The sequence below is a fragment of the Rana temporaria genome, chromosome 4 (genome assembly GCF_905171775.1).
Source record: "Rana temporaria chromosome 4, aRanTem1.1, whole genome shotgun sequence".
Classification (NCBI taxonomy): domain Eukaryota; kingdom Metazoa; phylum Chordata; class Amphibia; order Anura; family Ranidae; genus Rana; species Rana temporaria.
Window position 1 is genome coordinate 350,181,470 of NC_053492.1, and position 7,814 is coordinate 350,189,283.

Here is a 7,814-nt window from a genome sequence, read left to right on the forward strand (position 1 = left end):
AAGGGTTTGAAACATCTAATGTTGTTTGATTCCAAATAGAGAGCTCCCTTGATTTTGATAAAACATTTCTTACAGGATGTGCTAACAGAAAACAAAATATCTACTTTTTTTAAACATAACTGTAGGGTACAATAATCAAAATGTGCGCTGTGAAATATACTGTGAGTAATACAACTGGAAAGAATTTTTAAAAATATTTTTTTTTCACATTTGTTTTTATTAAAAGGTGATATAATCTGATGCAGCTTTGCATGTAAGCCAGAGTGCACCAGTTTTAGTAAATCCCCCCAATGCCATAGTATACACTAATAACCTGCCTAATTATATATATAAATAAAGTGTAGCAAACCTCCGAAGGAGCTGCTTTTGTTCAGTCCGTTACTCTGCCTTCCAACCCCAATGAACTGTCCCAGCCCCTCTGGCACACCTAGCAATGTTATTAATGGAATAACTCCACAACAATACACAACACACTGTTTGTAGTTTACTTAAAGAAAAGTTCAGGTTAACATTTGTCAGCCAAGACCTGTATAAGTACCCAGGACTTGGCTGAAACAGTTTAAAGAAATAATCAGGAACAGTATGCAACCAATGAAAACAATAAGTAACAATATGCACAGATTAAACAGACTCCCCAACTACTTGTGGTGTGTGGGATGCTGTGGCTAAAGGGGAACCCCAGGCTGGCCTACGATACCTCTAGTACACACCCAGTAAAATAATCTCAATACTCGTGGTGTGTCCCCTTTAAGGGCAACCGCAGCATTGTCCTGGAAGCAAAGCTTTGCGTTTTATCATCTTCACCGGCAATGTAGGAGCTCTGTGGACAATATTTGGATGTGGTATTCTATGAAAAGCATCAAAGGTTCCTGGGCAAAGCCCCCACACCAAATCCTGTACACAGTCAGCGGTCCTCCCCTGAGCGATCGATCGATCTTAGATGCAGGTGTGTTGCAGTGGCATTCAGTCCTTGAGCTGTTGCAGGGTGTCCTCCTTTAGCATGGACAGTCTGTTCCTCTGGGCTGAAGCTGCATGAACAATCTTTTCCTCTGGGCTGGAGTTGCAGGCTGTGTGCCCCTTGGTAGGCCGCGATTCCACACACACATAGAGTGCAAGAGATGCTCTCCTGATGAGGTGCAGGCACAAAGAGGCTCTGGCCTAGTTCCTCTGGCTTGTTATCTCCTCCCCCACAGTCCTTAGCTGCTGCCTGATGATTGGCTCAGGCTCTTCCAATAGGGAGTTTACTGACAACTTCCAATAGGGAGTTTACAAACAAGCAGTTCTGACTGTCTGTGTAGAGAGAAAGGGGGGTGAAAAAGCCCACACTGCTGCAGCAGACCATTCTCCCATCATAGATTAGATCAGTCTGGAGAAGTACCTGCTACAAAAGTATAACACAAAATACTCAATCAGGGTACATTCTACCCTGTACTGTGAGGCAGTACATGAATACACTATATTACAATACAGTTCATTTACACAACAAATTAAATATCCTCAGTGGTATGATGCCTAACGTGTTGTGCAGAGCAAAGTTCCCAAACCATCACATCACATCGCTCACCCCCCATAGCATTATGTGACCCCTAAGGTACCACCCAGAGGCACTGTATGTTTGACATTGCACCGTATAAGTCTGACAGCTGTCCATCCACACAGCAGGAGCTTGACCTCCTCCTCCCCCACAGACTCCAAGTCCTCATCTGCTTGCTCAGGTCCAGCGTCATCTTGCTGGATCACTGCCAGACACTTAGAGGATGCCTCCACCACCGTCACCAATCTAGCTCCCTTATTTCACTTTCGGTCACCTGTTGGAGGGGCCCCAGAGGGCAGGGAAGTTCTTGAGGGAGCACAGATAAAGGGATAGGAGTTTAGGGAGTAGGGGAGGGAGGGGGTCTGGGTAGGCTTGGGATTCTCTGGCACCGAGGTGATGAGATGGGATGGACCAGTGCGGGCTGTGATCTGGGGAGTGGGAGGAACCTTCTTCCTGCCAGAGGCCTACCACATTCTTCCAGTACTAGTAGGTGGTGTCTTACCCCGAGTCAGGGATCCAGCGTAGGTCTGAGTTCTCTGGGGCAGGCCTTGTAAATGTGGTCCACAAATCCGTAGAGGTTGCAGGACTTTGATTTCAGGGAGTCCCTGGTCTCATGGCCTGCAACCCAGCAGGACTTGCAAGCAGGTTCAGGGTCTGTGGCTGGCCAGAATTCTAGAGAGAAACAGGGGTTGCAGGTGTTGGATGCCCCCATAGAAGGACCTTTCCTTAATCAGTAACCAACGGTCCATTTACCTGTCCAGAAGCCATTTGCATCAAGGATCCGGACTGGTTCTTTCACTATGGTGCAAAATTGCTGGAGGTATGTGGTGATGTATTTTCCAGGAGTGTGTGGATGCCGCAAGGATACTATCACCCCATTATATTGCAGAAAGGGAAATTGGGTACAGCAGTCTTCATTTTTTCCCAACATCAACTGAAGACCTGTAACGCTACAAGGGTTATGTAAGATAAACCTCATATGAAGTGTAGTCGAGGATAATTTTGTTACCGAATACTTTCAGAGTCATGTTGGGGACTCTGCCGTCCACCTCCTTCAACTTCATCTTTGAAGTCTTCTTCATCCAAGGCTACAGAGCAGGGAGCCCTTCTGTGGGCAGTTAGGGCTTGGCTGACTCCAATGGGCCAATGCCAGCCGGACTGGTGGTGGAGGTTAAAGTTACTTGATCCAGGGTCTTAGTGGAAGAGGTGGGAGCAGGATCATTTGTTTTCCCTTATGCCATGTTGAGGAGCTTTGTTGGAAGTCACTGGGTGTCTTCTGTGGCTACCCTCTTGCTCCTCTGGGTCTTCACTCTTTAACAGCCTTTACGAAGGCCTTTGAATGTCTATTACCAGAAGGCAGAACCATAAAGGGGGGTAGGGTAGATCGCAGTCTTGTTCCATGTGGTTGCTAAGCTTTAAATCAATAGTAGCAAGCAGGTAAAGCTGAATTTAGTAGACGATACTGCAAGGACCAAAAGACTTAAGAGCCACTTGAAACTATCCAACATCCTAATTGGATATTACACTTGATCTTAGCCAAAAGGCTGAGAAGCGATCATACCCACTCAGTTTTCACAATTTTTGGTTGAAAAAAATATATTTTATTTTATATAAAATGGATAAAAAAAACGAAATACTTAATTGGAGTACATTCCATCCTGTACTGAGCCGCAGCACATTATTACCCTATACTACAATACAGTTCCAATCACACAATAAATACACTTACCCTGCGATATGATGCCCAATGTGTTGTGTGGAGAAAAGTTCCCCGAACCATCACATCATGCATGACACCACTTGCACCTCGAAAAGCATTTACATGAGATGCCTGAGTTAGACCCCTGTCACGCACAGGTACAACTCATGTGAACAGGCTGAGCATAGTTGAAAAAAAAAACGAAGGAATATGTGTTACAAATCTGTCAACATTTAACCAATAAAAAAAGCATTTTTTTACATAAAATTTTATTAGAGGTTTGAATTTGCAAATATAATAGAACTTGGCATGATTATCACTTTTATTTTATAAACATTCCACATTTAATGGCATTATAATTAACATTTATTTGGTGACCTGCTGAGTGAACAGTGGCCATTTGAGAAAGGACAAACTTGATATACTAAATGGTTCTTAGAACACTTTCTTTTTCTGAGGATATGGTGATTTCTTGACTCAATACAGACTGAACACAATGGTGTGATTATTTAAAAATATTGTGTCTTACAAATCAGACAACATACTATAACCAAAGAATAGATTACACACAACAATCTAACAACACAAAGGATTAGAGACAAAACAGCAGTTTCAGCACCACAGGGTTAGAGTGCCATATCTCAAGACCATAAACCTGTAAATAGGGATATTGTGATGTAAATAGAGGTTTGGAATGTTTGGAATATAAATGTGGTATCAAGAGAGAAGTTTACATGAAGGTAATGATACTTTAAATGGAGAGTACTTTGCATGTTAGGTCTGCTTTATCAAAGTGAAAAACATACCATTAAAGAGCGCCTCTACTTATGTTGAAAAGCCAGATGTTATAAAGCGGAGTTCCACCCAAGAGTGGAACTTATGCTTATTTGTCTCCTCCCCCTCCTTTTGTGGGGATCAGATACCTGTTTTTGACAGGTACCCCATCTCCACTTCCAGGAGACCGGCTGTGACGTATTACGTCAGCAGCTTGGCTCCCTCCACTTCCCCCCGCCGCCAGGCCAGTAGGAGAGCGCAATGGTGCCTCACGCATGCACAGTAGGAACCTGGCATGAAGCTGTAATGCTTCTCTACCGGGTTCCCTTACCGGCAATGGCAGCATCAGCACCCGGCAGCTGATGGAAACATCAGCCGTGGTGCCGACATCGCTGGACTCCAGGACAGAAAAGTGTCCTATTATTAAAAGTCAGCAGCTGCAGTATTTGTAGCTGCTGGCTTTTAATTTTTTTTTGCAATGGTGGGCAGACGGGAGTTGTTGAAATCACTGTATGCAAATAATTAGAACTTTACATACTCTACAAGCAAAGTTACATCATTACCTGTCACCATCACAAACTCACTGTGCCTTTCTCCTCCCTTTTTCCCTTTACCAACTAAAAATTAAATGTACACAAAGCAGATAGATAAAGTTTTTAGTCCTCAGCATGATTGGCTGCACCAATGCTAACCAACCAGGGTATGCATTTCTTCTTTTTTTGTTTTGGATATACTAGAGAAGTTTATTTTTGCTATTTGTGTACCATTGAGGAAATTTACATTCAATTCTTGCTTCAGAGATAAAACAAAATGTTTGAAATTTTTTCTCTAAGTGTATGAAATTCCACTCCTAATGTTAGATTTACCCTCACTTTCTGTATCGTTGACAATAGTCATCAGGACAAATAGAAGGGTGAATTTCCCCAATGGGGACACAAACAGCAATAAAACATTTGACAAACTAAAAAAAAAAATTGCCTAGAGATTTACTTCAAGGTCTTGGCAGGGTAGGGCTTCTACCACTTGATAAAGACGACACTTGATTATTCTGGCATTTAAACATTCTTAAATATTAATATTTAAAACATTACTTTGCTTGTTTTTTAACCTATAGTTGATGTTTACCTTTAAATTGCTATGGTATTACACTGGTGGCTATCGACAGTTAAATAATGCTATCACAGCTACGGAGACAGAGATACTTTCATACAAAGAACTTTGCAACTACCTATAGGCAAACTCTATAAAATACAGTATATAATCAATGTCTACACTCTCTCCAAGGTTCCACCTAGACCAGGGGTGGCCACATGTGGCCCGCGGAGCACTCTGATGTGGCCCGCGACCTCCTGCTCTGAAATGGGGGGTTGGCAAGCCCAGATTGCAGGTTGCTGACCATCCATACCACAGCATTAGTGTTGTGAATAAAGCTTGTGGTAGAGGAAGAAAGCGGCTGCAGAGCAGAGCCTCATAAGCCAATGCTTCCTGTACAGCCCCGGCTTTTGCCACAGGCGGAGTCTATAGCAAAGTTCAGCTAACCCGCAGGATAGACACAGGTGCAGTACGCTGCACCCACCGGGGTGGGCAAATCACATCAGTGTGAAAGCAGTCTTAGGCTCTTTTCACACGATCGGTCTGACCCAATTGCATCCTCAATTCACCTCTTGAGAGCGGCAGATGTGTACAGACCTTTGGCCGCTGTCAGGTCACCTGTCGCCAGGTGACAAGTGCACCCTGTAGGGGTCAGGGATGCACCGCAGGGAAGTGAACCCTATAGCCGACTACTGCTGGCAGGGAGGAAGCGTGACCCAAGATCACCCAGGGCGCGGAGTCTAAGACCCAGTTTTGTATTCACCAGAGCCCTTGGTGGTAGGGATGGTCTTGGCCGCAACTGGGTCCAGGTCGCGTTCCCGGGATTCCTCAGGTCACACTCCGCAGGGAGAAGGGGGAAGCAGCCAGCAGAACAAACAGTGGTGATGGACAGGCCGAGGTCAGGGCAACAGGCAGACAAGGATAACCGTGGAACATGCAAATAGTCAGGGGCACAGGCAGACAGGGAAGTCGGGGACAAGCCAAAACGGTACACGGAAGATGATCGTAGCACTCTGCAACCAGGAACTAGCAATACACTGCAGACAGGAACTGAGCATTGGAACACTGTTGAACAGCACTGCAGACCTGTAGAGCAAAGGTTAATATAGGCTTCCTGGGATGGACTAGGGTGGAGCCATACAGGAAGAGGAAGTGATAAGAAGGGAAACCAGAACAGGATCTGCCTCTAATGAACACATGGAGATCAGGTAGGCAGACAGACATGATGCATATTCATGACAGTACCCTCCCTCTTACGAGGCCTCCCCCTTCCCTGCCTGGGTCCGGGTTTAGAGGGAAACTTCAGATGAAAATTCTTCAATAGACGAGGTGCAAAGACCTCTGATGCAGGAACCCAAGACCTCTCCTCAGGACCAAAGCCTTTCCAATGAACAAGGTACTGAAGAGCACCTCTACAGAGTCGGGAATCCAGTACTTGACTGACCTCATATTCCTGATTCTCCTCAGAGACTGGTGCCGTGGTGGGGAGAGGACGAGAGAATCTATTAAGGACTAAAGGCTTCAGAAGGGAAACATGGAAGGAGTTAGAGATTTTGAGGTTTTTGGGAATCTGAAGCTTGAAACAAACTGGATTCAGCTTAGCCATTATGGTGTATGGACCAATGAATCTTGGAGCAAACTTCAGAGAAGGAACTCGGAGCTTGATGTTTCTGGTGGAGAGCCAGACTTTGTCCCCTGGTTGAAGAGAAGGCGGTTTACGCCTGCGGCGGTCAGCAAAGCCTTTGAATTTGTCGGCAGCTGCCCGGAGGGAATCATGGACGTCGCTCCAGATGGAATTGAATGACTCTTGAGCTGAAGCCAAAGCTGGGATATCCAGAGAACAGGTCATGGGAAGTGGAAGTTGAGGATGTCTTCCATAAACTGAGAAAAAGGGTGTTCTCTGCGAACTGGTATTCACATGATTGTTATGGGAAAATTCCGCCCATGGAAGTAGAGAGGACCAATCGTCATGATGAGCGGAGACTAAGGTACGAAGAAAAACCTCTAACTCCTGATTAACCCTCTCCGTCTGCCCATTGGATTGAGGATGGTAAGAAGAGGAAAAATCCAAAGCAATATTGAGGGATTTGCAAAAGGCTCTCCAAAAACGAGACGTGAATTGAACACCCCTGTCCGAAACAATATGAGAAGGAACCCCATGAAGACGGAAAATCTCTCGAACAAAAATGGGGACCAAAGCAGGAGCAGAAGGCAGACCAGGAAGGGGAACAAAATGTGCCATTTTGGAGAACCGATCGACTACCACCCAAATGACCGTATTACCGTCAGACAGTGGAAGATCGGTGATAAAATCCATGGCAATGTGAGCCCAGGGCTCCTTGGGAATGGGCAAGGGCATGAGGAGACCAGCAGGAGCTTGTGTGGAGGATTTGAACTGAGCACAGACATGACAAGCCTTGACATAGTCTTTAACCTCTGAGCGGAGATTTGGCCACCAATAGTGACGACTAATGAGTAGGAAGGACCGGAGGAAACCAGCATGGCCCGCCACCTTGGAATCATGTCCCCAACGAAGGATCTTGGCTCTTAGCTCAGTGGGGACAAAGGTCTTACCAGGAGGAATTTTTGAGTCCAGGGTGGTAGAATGGGCAACAATGCATGAAGTTGGAATGATCGGCTCAGGTTCAAGAGTGAGATCTTCGTCCAAGGTGTCAAAGGATCTAGAAAGCGCATCAGCCCGACCGTTGCAGGAAC

At 45.3% G+C, this 7,814-nt stretch overlaps 1 pseudogene; it reads right to left on the minus strand.

Annotated features, from left to right (window-relative positions):
* Positions 1 to 2,972: 2,972 nt before the first annotated feature.
* On the minus strand, positions 2,973 to 3,090 carry LOC120938754 (annotated as a pseudogene).
* Between the last annotated feature and the right edge of the window lie 4,724 nt (positions 3,091 to 7,814).